The following is a 14258-nucleotide window of genomic DNA, read 5'->3' as shown; positions in this document are numbered from 1 at the left end:
TATATATATATATATATATATATATATATACACACACACACACACACACACACACACACACACACACACACAGACACACACACACACACACACACATATATATATATATATATATATATATATATATATATATATATGTGTGTGTGTGTGTGTGTGTGTATGGATTCACTTTACATGTTCAAAATTCTGAAATATCGACTTTCAGAATCTAGAGCCTATAAAGTGGAAATCCTAAATGATTGAAAACCCAGAAGAGCGAAATTCAAAATCTCGACTTCTACACTGCACACACACCACGCACATACATATACACACACCTTCCTCCCCACACACACACAACCCTATCCTAACACACACACACACACACACACACACACACACACACACACACACACACACACACACACACACACACACATATATGGAACATGAAAAAGGATGGATTTTACTCAGGTATTAGTGTGATGAGGGCCAAGAACTATGGAACTATAATGCCCTTTGATGTGGATATCCCACACTTACATTCAAGGGAGTAGTCACCACTGTGGGTGCATGCTGGTGGACATTCTACATACCATCTACCTGAGTAGACAGGTCACATTCCAATTGGTCTGCTCATAGGGGTCTGTTGTCTATATTATAATCAGTTTGTGTATTTTCTTTTATAACATAGCAAATCCCCCCATGATTTTTTTGTTCATCTCCTCTGTCTCCATGGCTGTGGCATCAATCCTTTGTCTGTGTTTATACAGTCTATATTATGTTAATATCACACTTGAATTCAGTGATTGTCCGCAATCTGCAGTCCTCCCCACAGATGCTTGGACAAAAGATGTGCAAGTCATTCTTGACATCTGAGACTTAAATAAGGAACAGGAAAGAGCCTAGCAAAGATCCCTGAGGTATGGACCTGATCAATAGGCTCTGGATATAGGTCACTTCACACACTTCAACATATTTATCTGTCATGTATGTGATCCAGTGATCTACCAACTTGGTGATATAGGTGTTTATGGCCACATTTGACAGTGTCTCAGTAATACCTCAGTGTGGATTTGTGTCAGATGTGTTGGCCAAGTCAAGTAATGCAAGATGATAGTGTTGTCAACATAAATGCCCTTATTGACCTTCTTGAGGACATCTAACAGATGCAACAGACATGATGTAGCCTGAACAAATCACACATTTTTTCACACATGTTTGGGATACTACCTGTGCCCTTTTAGATAAGGTCCATGATGAGTTGGTCTACTTCACAGATGAGGAGAATCAGGATGTGTCTATGCATGCATGCATCAGGTGATGTTCCCCTGACAGTCAGAAGGATTGCATGTTGATCTATACCCTTTTGCATAAACATATTCCATCTGGAGGCTGTGTTGAAGTATGGATCCAGCTGTGTCTGATAGTTCCATGTTTTGAGTCATGCTGTAGGCATCCTGTGATGTTGTCTGGCCCCACTGATTCTGTGTTATTAGCTGTAGAGAGTGCACAGATGTGCTGCCCTCCTTAAATTAGAAACTGAGCAAGGTTTGCATCTATACTTTGGCTGATGGCCAGTGGTAACAGGGTGGTGATGGGTGACACAAACTGTCAATTAGTGGATTGTCTATTTCCTCTGCTTAGGTATGTCTGGTGGCATCCACATGCAAATTTGTGCTTAGTTATTTCCACTTAATGTCAAATTTATTGGAATGAATGATTTGTGAAAAGATCTACAAATACAATCTTGGTCATTCATCACATTCCAAAAACTGGTACTATGCACATATGATACAACTGTACCAATGTCATGTATTTACATCAATTGCATAACATATGCCTATATGTGTTTCATGGACAAGCTGTGTCTGAGCAGCCTGATGCCAGATCAGGACACATTACAAATCAGTTGTTTGTAGCTCATACATAACATTTCTTGACATAAATGTTAATAGTCACACAGTGGTGCTGCTGACCACCTCAATAATCCTTGGGTATAGCAACACAACTGCACATACAATGAATTCCACAAGGTTGCAATTGTATCAAAACATGAGATATCATATCATAGCATAACATGTTTTTTATAAATCTCCTGTATTAATGAACACACATTTTTATTTGAAGCTTATGTGGAAGTATTTTTCTTTTCTCTAATTTCTCTCATAATCTTTTTGTATATCTTCTGTCTGAAAAGTCTGGGCTTCTTGCATAATAGTAAGAATACATAATTTCCTTGTTATTCTTAATAGTCCACTGTATTGTCTTTATGGCTCTTTTTTTGGCCTACCAGTTTTTGTGATTTTTGTGGACTACTACTTCCTTCTCCAACAGGGGGGGGGGGCATCCATTCCTTGGGCCTTGCCTGGCCCTATTGTAAGAATGTTTCATGTATTAAGGATTCTACACTGTCATTTTTTCCAGTCCTGGCACAAGTGCGCCTACCAAGATTGGGGATTTTTTATCCTTGGTCTTGTGCACCCGGCTATCTTTTTTATTTTTTAACCTACTTCTGTCCATGATATGTGCTACATAAAATACAGTCTATATATCAGTGTCATCTTGGTGAGATTTTGTCAAAAACGGGATCCACCTCATGAAGGTACTCATCAAGACTTGATGATGAATTCACTTCCAGCAATAAATACTACTTTTCTTTACTTGCTGATTTATCATCTCTCCATTCCATTCCACTCTATGGGATTGTACTGATGACTGTAGGATACACAGTTATGCTCTTCTGACTAGACAGTCTCACACACACACACACACACACACACACACACACACACACACACACACACACACACACACACACACACACACACACACACGCACACACACGCACACACACACACACACACACACACACACACACACACACACACACACACACACACACACACACACACACACACACACACACACACACACACACACACACACACACACACACACACACACACACACACACACACACGTTGACTGCAGTGAGATTAGAACTTCTACCTAATGAGGTATACCAGCTAGAGAACTCAGTACTTGAAAGTGCCACTATACAAGTTTGACTTTTACAACACTGTAGGATAATTTATAGTGATTATATCATCACTGAATGTTTGAGAGAAGATGTTGGGAGGCCTGTATGAAATGGATGGCTAGCCATGTACAATTGTCAAGATATTAAAGATCTGCATGTTACCAGATTGATGAGTGTGCAAAGTGATATTTGCTGTTGTGTTTCCACTGTGCAGGTATACCTTAAAAAGACAGCTTTATAAACTATATGCAAACAGCTGTCCACATTATTTGCAAGTACTGGAAGATCTGAATGTGTATTGTTCTGTTTTTTAATTTATCCAAGTCTTTTGGGTTTCTAATACCATGACGGGAATGGACCCCCATTCTTAAGTCAAAATATGATTCAAGTTCATGAAATTAGTATTGTTTCAATCTTTAACACCAAACAAACCACTACTGTAGAGCCTAGCAGGAGGCAAAAAAAACCTTTTAACCTTTCATGTCAGCCAGAAGTGCTCTTCACAGCACCCACAATGTGCCCAGTAATGACTCCTGCTATAATTCTTATGGAGTTACATGTATCGGTAGCATATCTAAGTATGGCTGTAAATTCATTTTTATAAAACCTGTTGCTCCTACGACTACTGGAACTCTCTGGGTACCTTTCTTCCACATTGCCCTTGCTTCTGCCTGCAAATCCAGGTATTTTATGACTTTGCTTCTTTCTGTATATAAGACACTGAGGCCACTGGGTGTAGCAATTTCAAAAATCAGTGCTACCTTTGTCTTTTTTTCATGTCTGGTTTTCTCACATCTATTTTTTGAACTGTTGGGAATGGATGATCCCATGTGATATAAACTTAATATAATGCTTTGTGGCTGATATATTGTTAGTATAAAGACGTAGATGCTATATAAGAAATCTTTTTTGATTTATTTTTGTAGTGTAATTGATATATGTGGGAACAAGTACTGAGAGACCAAGTTTCAAGTGCATGGCTGCAGGTAACACATGGCTACACTGTAAATATGTGTTCTTTCCTTAAAATGTGCCTTCCCTTTGGTTGTGTTTTTATATATACTTTCATGGGATGAAGACTAAATGGTCAGTAAACATAAGTAATATATACTAATGTGTAGTTCCATAGCGCATCAGTGAGCAGCTGGTTTGCACGATCGATAGCAAAGTGTTTGTGCATGTGAGATACACAATTATACTGATGGTTGTAATGGTTTTCTTAGCTCCACACAAACATATTAAGCATAGAGGCATGGTAGTCAGCAATGTGGAGAGTACTGAGTGTAAGAAACACACCTGCTACTTAGCTGACTCTGTGGCAGCAGATGTAAATGCATTGAGAGATCTCTTTTTGAACCCAGATGAAACAGGGTTTGAACCCAGGTGTATCATATAGTTTTATTTATAATGCAATGAAATAATTCTTTATTCTATATTCACTGTACATTACCTTAGTGTAGCATGGTTAAGCAGCAGCAATGGGCAGAGGTAACCACACCACTGAAGAGCCATTCACCATCGCTTGGTATTGGTGTGTAATGCCAAACTCTACGCAAACAAAGAGGACAAAACGTGAAGGGCTTCATTGGGATGTTTTGACTTATATATGTGGTGTGTGAGTCAATTGTTTGACCAGACTAAAGGTGTTAAAATGGGGCAGAGAGGAAAGTGTTGAAATAGGAGGCAAGCAGGGGGGAAAAACAAAGGGAAAACAATATAAGAATGTGCAGGAGGGAGGTAGGAAAGAACCATAGCTATCCACTTCTCTAACAGTGTAAAATGAAAATATGTACAGAATATTAGCTGAATTTGGACTGTCACCTCAACAAAGGGGGTAGCAACAATGCAATCATGTTGTATAGCCAGTTGGACTGAATTAAGTGTGTAGAGAAGACACCTGTGCTAAGTGGAGAGGTATGTATGGGACAATATTTTTTTTGTGGAACAGGTGCCCATTTTTTATTTTTTACTTCAGTAAGAGAGGGATGTTGGGTAAGGGACAAGGTATTTCTGGGTCAGGTAAGTAGGGTAGGTGAGGAAGTGGATGTAAACAAACAGGACACACAAGTTAAGAATCAAGGATGGTGAAGTACACAACAGGTTGGAGACACCATGATTGAGGGTAGGGAGGGGACATCGGATGCCCTTGCACATCAAACATGTGGACAGTGAGAATCTAGTCCTCACCTGCAGAACTGTCATCACTGTCCCCTTACTCCACTGCCTATTAGAGTGCTTGATGGCTTTTCCTATGGACCATAACAGAGAGCATCCTCTCCATCCAACATAGGTGTGCACCAATGGTGCTGTGCATGACTCTATGCACCAAGCCTGACAACTCCTGGTGGATAGCAAAATCCCCACATCTGTCACTACTCCTGGAGGGTACTACAGCACCAGCTGCTAAGTAATGCTACATGAAGTGGAGAGCCCAGGTAGTGCAGGGGTAGCAGAGGCAGTACTGTCATGTTGGGTCCCAGATGTGCTGGGCATCATTGCAGGACTCAGTGAAGTGCGGGCAGGCTGAGTCACAGGGGATGGCCTGCCTCCCTGTGCTGTAAAGCATTTTGTGAGTTGTCAGAAATGGATGACATGGAAACATTGTGATCACACATATTAAAATGAAAAAAGGCAAGATAAGGGTTGGGGTAAGAGAAAAAAAGAAATGTTTAGTACCACCATCTGTGACATACAATGAATTATTAAAATATAAAGAATTTATTTCTACTTTTACATTTAAGTATACATCTTAACTACTACAAACTATAACTGATGATTGCTCAAAGCAATCCTTACAATGTGCATATATTGCACATATGGTTGGTCAGATAATACAGCTTTAGGTAACAGCAGGGCATTTATGCCACTTCTGTTGAAATTATTATTGAATATTTTTAAATTATTTGACTATAAATTTTTTACTTGTGCTAATTGAACCCAGAACATTTGAATACACCATTGGAATCGACTCCTACAGTTGGCTTTTGCTACATACTGAAGCATGCATTCTCGATTTTACAGTTAAGATATGCATGCTTAATTTGCTAGCACTGTATAGAGCAGCAATACTTTACATAAAATACTAGTTCTGTTGTGCTGCTTACATACCCCTTGATTCCCTCTGTATTTCCAAACTCTCAGCATGGGCCTCTCTATTCACCATTACATCATGGTTGGCTGTGGATTAAAAAGAAGAGAACAAGAAAAGAGCATTTATGCATACCAGTCTTGCTTATATCAGTTGTCTATCTAGTTTAAAATCTCTTTATCTGTATACTTACACAGCTGGGGGATCTCAGCAGTCCTAAACTCAGACAGCCACTGGTTGAGTGCATCCTGCTTGTGCCTTATCAGGTCATTAAAATGGTATTTGCTCTGTTATCCAGTGTGTGGAATGCCAGTCACACTGGAAACAGGCTTGGCCAGACTATTCCATGCCTCAGATTTGTACTGAGAGCTGGTATATTCCCCCTGTAGGAGCCTTCAGCTGTGGCGCTTTACAAGGAATCCAGTAAAGATTTTGGACTTCTCGACACCCCACCTTTGAGCCCAAAATTGAGCATCTTCATTTCTACTTCTAGATATGTCCATCCAGGGCAAACAGCAACAGATAACAGTGCTTTCCCCAAAATTGTGTTGTCACATTTACTACTAGTGTGCAAACCCGAACAACGATGCCAACCACATTTGTGTGATGTTAAGTGGTGAGCAACACTGCCAAATAGAGAGGAAAGCAGTTTTTAAAATAGGAAGGTTAATCTGACAGTTGGCATTAGTTTAGGGTCTGGTTGATGTTGTAACTGTTAGCTAATTCAACTTTGCAGACATGTATTGGAGGCATAAAATGTATAACCTGAGACATTTTTGTGTGGCTTTACACACTGAGAAAATAAATTTGCACAATGTGGGATTCATACCTATGCATTAGAGACAAAACACATTATTCAACATAGGTGATTTTTCATTCTTGCCACAGAAGAAGTGCTTGTTGGACATGTTTATTATTTATACACAAATATACCTGGCAGAGTGAGGGGTTAACCATGTATGTGCGTGACATGACAAGGTGCTGGTTTATATATTCATGTGTGTTTGATTATGATTCAGGTCTGAAGGCCATCCAAGGCCAGAGAAGATTATTATAATTACAGAATCAGAATAGTCAGTATACTCTCTGTCACACAAATAATTCATATGAGCTTCACTACTATACATACTTATTGTTATTTATAATTATGTTTATTTATTTTTTTATTTGTTGTTTAAAATTGAGTGGCTAGGAATTAATAAAATTGTGATTGTGCTAGATTAGAAGCCTGGTTCACATGTATTGTGAACATTAATTTATTCCAGTTGCCACAGGGAAGGTTGAACTACAAGTGTATTTGGGTTTGAGTTTTCAATACATGAAATGTATATGTTTTTTCAAACCCTTGGAAGAGTAGCTGTGATGTGATGTGATATTACTGATTTGTCTTTGAGGCTGGAACACTTCCTGTCCGTGAATACTTTTAAGAATAAATATGATAATTTACAGATTGATGTTATAGCTTATTACAGAAGATTACAGGAGGTTAAACAATGAAAGTTACAGCATGATGCTGCTAATTTCCAAGAGGGACGTGTCTTCTCCTGGCCGAAGAGCTCTGAGCATTCATCTAACATGGCATCTGGAATTGTGGTGGACAGCTGTAAGGAACAAGTGACGTGTACAACAGTGAATCGCCAGGCTAATGAGTTTGTTTATTCTTACAAAAAGAATATGCCAGTTTTGTCTGGTGTTTCAGTGAATCCAACTGGCTCTGATGTCTCTGTAGCTGTCACTGACTCAAAGAATATAGCCTTGATAGATAACAGTATTATTTTGGTATGAGAAGGTATTTCTGCTAACAGAGTTTGCTCAGTTTCCCCTTTTTTCTCGCTCCCTTTACCAGAAACAATAAAAGAAGGGGTTCTGTACAGAAAAGAATGGTCCTCCAGTTGGGAAGGAATGTCAGGAAGAGATTACAAGGGGAAGAATATCTTGACCCAGGCCCAGCCGTGCTGATCAAGGTACGAAAGATTTGATTGTTAATATATCCTTTTACCAGTTAATGCCTTAACAAATCTTGATCTTGCATAAAGGTTTATCCTTTATTCCAGATACTGGCTCTGATATTAGTGAAGTATTGGTATGAGGCTTTTTGCAAGAACATTGAAATTGAACTTTTGTAAAATGCAGCTACATCATGTATCAGCCTTTAGGAAACCAAGTGCCTATATACCAGTAAATAATCCTATGGTTGAGGCTTTTGTTAGACTTTGTGAGAAAGATATTTATGAGATTTTGTCAAAAAATATAGTAATTTTGTCTCACAATTTGACCCAGGAAGAGAGGGCTGTTTTAAGATTCTTGACTAATATGAACGGCATACAGTTTTACCCTATGAATAAAGGTGGTGGATTAGTGGTCATGGATAAGAGCTGTTCTGTAAGAGGCATGGATTTCCTATTAAATGATGATGCCACATATAAGAAAATGTCTAGGTTGGATCTTACTGGGTATTATATAACATCTCTAGCGCCGTGCATGATTTGCTTATGGAAGGATCTATGGATTGTGAATTCTATGAGTACATTTCAGTGAAATATTCTGTGTGACCTCTACTTTATGGATTACCTAAAATACATAAATCATTAAGTGACACCCATGCAAAAATTGTTTCAGGAAGGAGTTGGTCTACTGGGCCATTGTCACTGTATGTAGAGAAATTGCTATGACCAGTACTGAACGATATAGGAACAGTCTTCAAAGAGACTAAAAATGTTTTAAGCTCTTTTTTTGACTGGTACAGAAATAATACAATGGGTGACTTCTGTTTGGTTACATTAGATGTCATCTCACTTTCTATTAATATTCCAAATGAGACTGGCATTGATATGGCCAGGTCATTATTAACCAAGAGATCTAACTATGACCATGGCAAGATTTATCTTATTTGTTCACTACTGGAGTTTATTCTAATAATGTGCTTTTATATGGTGATGATCTTTATTTGCATCAGATAGGCATAGCTATGGGCACTAGCTGTGCCAATAGCTATGCCAACTTGGTCACAGAAACATGGGAAGTTGATCATGTGTTTTTGTGATCACAATCCTTTTAGGAGCTGTGTCTTATTTTATGTGTGCTTTGTGGATGACATTTTTATGATGTGGCAGGGATCCAATAAGAGGTTACCTGACTTTGTCAGTTATTTGCACAGTGCAATGAGTTTTTGAGGTTTACTATGAATTCTTCAGTGGAGAAGATTGAATTCTTGGATGCTTGTATCACTAAAAGTGATGGTATTCTTTCCACTAGTTTGTATAGTAAGCCCACTAAGAAGAATAGTGTTTTCCATAAAGCTAGTCTGCATATGAGGTACATACATAAGAATGTGTTAAAGAACAAGTTTTACAGGACTGCAAGACCTTGTGACAAGGAGTCTGATATGCTCAATGTGTTTGATGAGCTAAAGAATGACTTATTGAGTAGAGGTTACCATGAGGCTGAGATCAGGTCTGCTGTTGATGAGGTTCTTGTCCATAGGCGATACAGTCAGATCATTTTTTTCTGATAGATGTAAATATCTATCTAGAAACATTCCACAGAACATGATAAGGATGAATCTGACATATTCAAATAATGTCCATCTTGGCTGTGATGTCATTAGAAGGAATTGGGCCATTTTGATGGCTGACCAGAGATGTGAGACATAGCTTAGTAGCATTCCTCGCTTAAGTTATAGAAATGGATTATCATTATAGATGAGGCTTTGTTATGATTCTTATGGTGTAACTAGACCTGGATCTGATAGATTAGGCACTGTCATGTAGATCTTGTGCTATGTGTAGGTATATTTCTACTGATAAGTTCTTTGGTCATCCTGTAATCAGGTTTGAGTATACATTTGATTTTTATGCTGATGTTGTTCCATGCATCTGGTCTACATAGCCCTATGTAAGTCTTGTATCTGCTTTTGTGTAGAAAAGACTAACAGGTCATTAAAGGAACAGATTAGAGAGCACATTAATGATATCAGGAAAGACAATACCAAGAGTGCTTTGTTAAACATGTGATGGCTACTAGTAGTGATCACACCTTTAGTTTTCTTGTTTTACAATTGTGCAATGAGAGCAAAATAGGTGATGACATAAGGCTACCAGTGGAGTATCTTGAGATGGACTGGATGTTTAGGGTTTAAGCACATAGGAAACCAGAACTCAAAAACAATGTCAATTTAAAGCCTAAATTGAAATCCAGACCCTTGAAGCACTATTTAAGTTGGGTTTTTAAGTTTTATTGCAGGTCTGAGGAAGCACTGTTATAGTGTGAAAGAGCTTACCATTGTTGAATATGTTTTATCTGTTTTTATTTTTATTAAAGTTTAATCAGTTTATCTTGCCATGTTTACCTGGTTATATATATTTTTATTTTATATATATATATATATATATATATATATATATATATATATATATAAAAAATTATTTTTATTTTCTTTTTATTTGTTGTTTAAAATTGAGTTGATAACCATTAATGAAATTGTGATTGTGGTAGATTAGAACCCTGGCTCACATGTATTGTGAGCATTAACTTACACTAGTTGCCACAGGGAAGGTTGAACTATAAGTGTATTTTTACAGTCATACTGTGCACAATGCCCATTGCAACTGAGACCGTGTTTGTCAGAGGTGTTCATTACTTATGCATATACATTAAAAAGAGTTGAGTGTTTAAACATGTATGTGTGTGACATGACACTTCAGAAAATCATTTGTCGTTGTAGAACTGTAATTCTACTGATAGCCACAGTTACACATTTAATATATAGCTGATATCCTGTGTATGCTCACTGCACCTGCTGGAGACAGTTATTCCTATGTTTGATTATTGTTTTCATGTTAATTTCAATATAAAAGTAAACCAGAACAACAGGAATAAAACTTTGGACTTTGCTGGATTAGAACCAAGACTCATCTGTATTGCAGCCCTACACTTATATCTGCTGCCACAGGAACATTTAAGATACAATTGTATATTTCCATACCAATTTTTAGGTATGTGTGTTAGCCTCTGCACAATACTACTTACCATGTTTGCACAGCTGCAAACTATACAGGATACAATGTATCCACTTTGAAATTGTTTCCTGTCTCCTTCCTGTTCTCATGTACTGTAGACCTGCAGGTGTTGGGGGAGTTTTCTGACCACTGTGCAACTCCGCTTAGCGAGTTTGCGAGATGAAAAGCAAAAGATACAACAATGTATCCTTTTTGAAACCGAGAATGTCTACTTCCGGTCAATAAGTGTTCTGTTTGCTTTGTGTGTGTGGGCCATTAGGCCTTGTTTGCATGATGTTAAGCGACATACAAGCATGATAAGCAAAGCTCACCTTGTTTTATCCGTGTGAGCAGTGTTTATTAGTTTTCATCCTTAAAAGGACAAAGGTGGTATCTGAACCGTAATCTACAGATAGTATATTCTGTGTGGTTCACTGCGTTTAGCAGGTGTGCTACACACATGAGATTCACAGTTCTGGTTTATGTATTCTTTATAATAGAAGTACATTACCTGAAATTTATTGTATTTATCTGTTTCCCCATTTTTGTGCTAAGCCACACACAGCATGAATAGGAATAAAAAATAAATAAACAACACTGCAAAAGAAGTTTTAGCAGACATTTCAGACTTTTACACAAGTCTGGATTTGAACTGTCAGACCAATGAACCTAGAAAACACAGCCAAAAGCACAGCAAGGGTGACTTATTTCTCTTTGCCACAGGAATAACTTCAGCAGGAATGCAAATTATTGCACTTAGAAGCAGGTCCCATTTTATCCACAATATTAACAAAACATATAACCCTTGTACACTCTCAGTTGTTTGTACATGTGTTAATTACATATTTAGTGTAATGACTAATCACACAACCATTTATGAGTATTGTTTCCAGCAATGCAGCTCTGTCTTCTCTTTGTATTGTGTTCATTTCTGTCTTATCTGAGCAGTGATCTCAGACATGCAGTCTGTGAGGCATTATGTATCACTGTCCTTAAGACATATAAGAATATTAAATGGCAATAATATACAGTTTTCAAAGGCAGGGGAGTTTGGATATTAGTGAAAAGAAACTGAGAAATGTGTGTTGCTCACTTCTATTTCCAAGCTTGCTACAATTATTTCTACCCTTTGCATGTGTATCCTGGTCTGAATTGTTGTGCAATCCTTCTTCCTCCAATTAACCATTCACTATTGCAACCCATTAGCAACAAACACTGTGGTAGTACCTATACTATGTTTACATCTGATACACGAAGCCAAAAGTTTGGGATTCAGCAATTCTAATGAGTTCACGCCTACTTTGCATCTTCACTGTGCTCAGAGGCACAAGTCTATACCATAACAAGGTAATCATGTATATATATATATATATATATATATATATATATATATATATATATGACATATAAGATCTGCGGTGGTGCAGCGGTAGCATTGGTGCCACACAGCACGAAGTTCTCCCATTCGATTCTTGACTGGAGTGCAGGGAGTGCCTTCTGTGTGCAGTCTGCATGTTCTCCCCATGGTCGAGTGGTGTTCCGAAAGACGTGTGAATGGACGTGCCTTTGTTGAAGGTTGGGCATCAAGTTGGAAACTTGGCACCGTAAAAATCTACTGCCAATCATTAGTGGACCGGAGTTCCGCTGTGGCGACCCCTAACCGGGAAAAGCCAAAAGACAAACAACAACAACATATCTATATGACATATTGTTATATGTCATTGTCATAACATGATATATTATTGACACTGTATAACATTGTATTGCTACTTAATGCCTTGTAATAATCTTATAACATTGCTGTTTAATGCTAATTTATAATAAAAATTGTATAGTATGTTGGAGCTTTTCTCCCCGGGCCTCCGCTGAAAAAGGGTTTTCAGCTGTCAGACAATCCCGGTCAACAAATGTAAAATAAATAAATAAAGAAATTATATATAGATATATATATATATATATATATATATATATATATATATATATATATATATATGTGTGTGTGTGTGTGTGTGTGTGTGTGTGTGTGTGTGTGTGTGTATATGCATTAGGGGATTAAACTGTTATCTGTATGTACTTCTTATAATTCACTTTTGGCACAGGCATTTTTGTCATGCATTGACTTTTGCAGATAGACAGGGTTATTAGCTGGTTTTACAAGTGTCATTGTTAAAACTGGTTGCCTTACAACTTAGACTTTTCTGTCTTGTTCCATGGCAATGTAAAGTACTATTTTGTCAATGACACAGGGGTGTAATGCTTATCAGATGGCACATAGACATTGCCAGGAGAATGCTGGGCACAGTAAGAGGTGCCTAGCAGTCATATACAATTTACTTTTGTGTTGTACATGTGTACACATTTTGTGAAAATTGTGTAGGAAGTATTCATAACAGATGAATTATGTGTTATTCCTTGGATTATACAAATTGTAATTTTCCTGTTGTTTTGGGGGTGGGGAAGCCAAGTACTATTTCTGTGTTTCCACATCATCAATTGGGTTTCAAGAGTTTTGTTCTTGCAATTGTGTAGTCATCCTGGTATTTCCATGGTATGTGGCATGTTGTTGCACAGCATTCAAGAATTGATGTAGGATCCTGGATGCTGATGTTTGTGATATCCCCAGAATATGCCCTGCTGGCCTCTGAAAGGTTCCTGTAGCTAAAACTGTAGGTGCTACACATATCTTAGTCTCCACAGGTATTGGTTCCCTTTGGTTTGCCCTTACTCTGAGTTGTGGATGACAGAGTTTGCTGAGTTCCTGTAGTGTGTCTCTATCCATCCTGTAACACTCCACAATTTCACATCATACAGACCATGGCAAGTTAATAGGCATCTAAATACCATTCTCTTTCTTGGCTGGGGTCTATTTGCAGCAGCAGCAGCATATACTTGTGCCTGTTGCACACTCACATGTAGAACAGCAACTGCAGCCCCTAATAGTCTTTCTGTGTAGAGTACCTTTAGTGGTTGTATTCCAATAGATTTTGGAATTCACAGGGAAAACCTACACTGGTCTACACAATTGCTTTATAGCTTGTTGAATAGTTCTTCCATCTTGAATTGGTTGAGTAGCATACACTTCAGCTGCGTATGCTGTAATTAGCCTGACATGTTGACATTGTGCAGAGCCACTTACTAAGTACAAATGGTG

The sequence above is a fragment of the Protopterus annectens genome, chromosome 9.part0, assembly GCF_019279795.1.
Source record: "Protopterus annectens isolate FY-2018-M chromosome 9.part0, PAN1.0, whole genome shotgun sequence".
In the NCBI taxonomy this organism is placed as follows: domain Eukaryota; kingdom Metazoa; phylum Chordata; order Ceratodontiformes; family Protopteridae; genus Protopterus; species Protopterus annectens.
Note: the sequence above shows the minus strand (reverse complement) of the source record.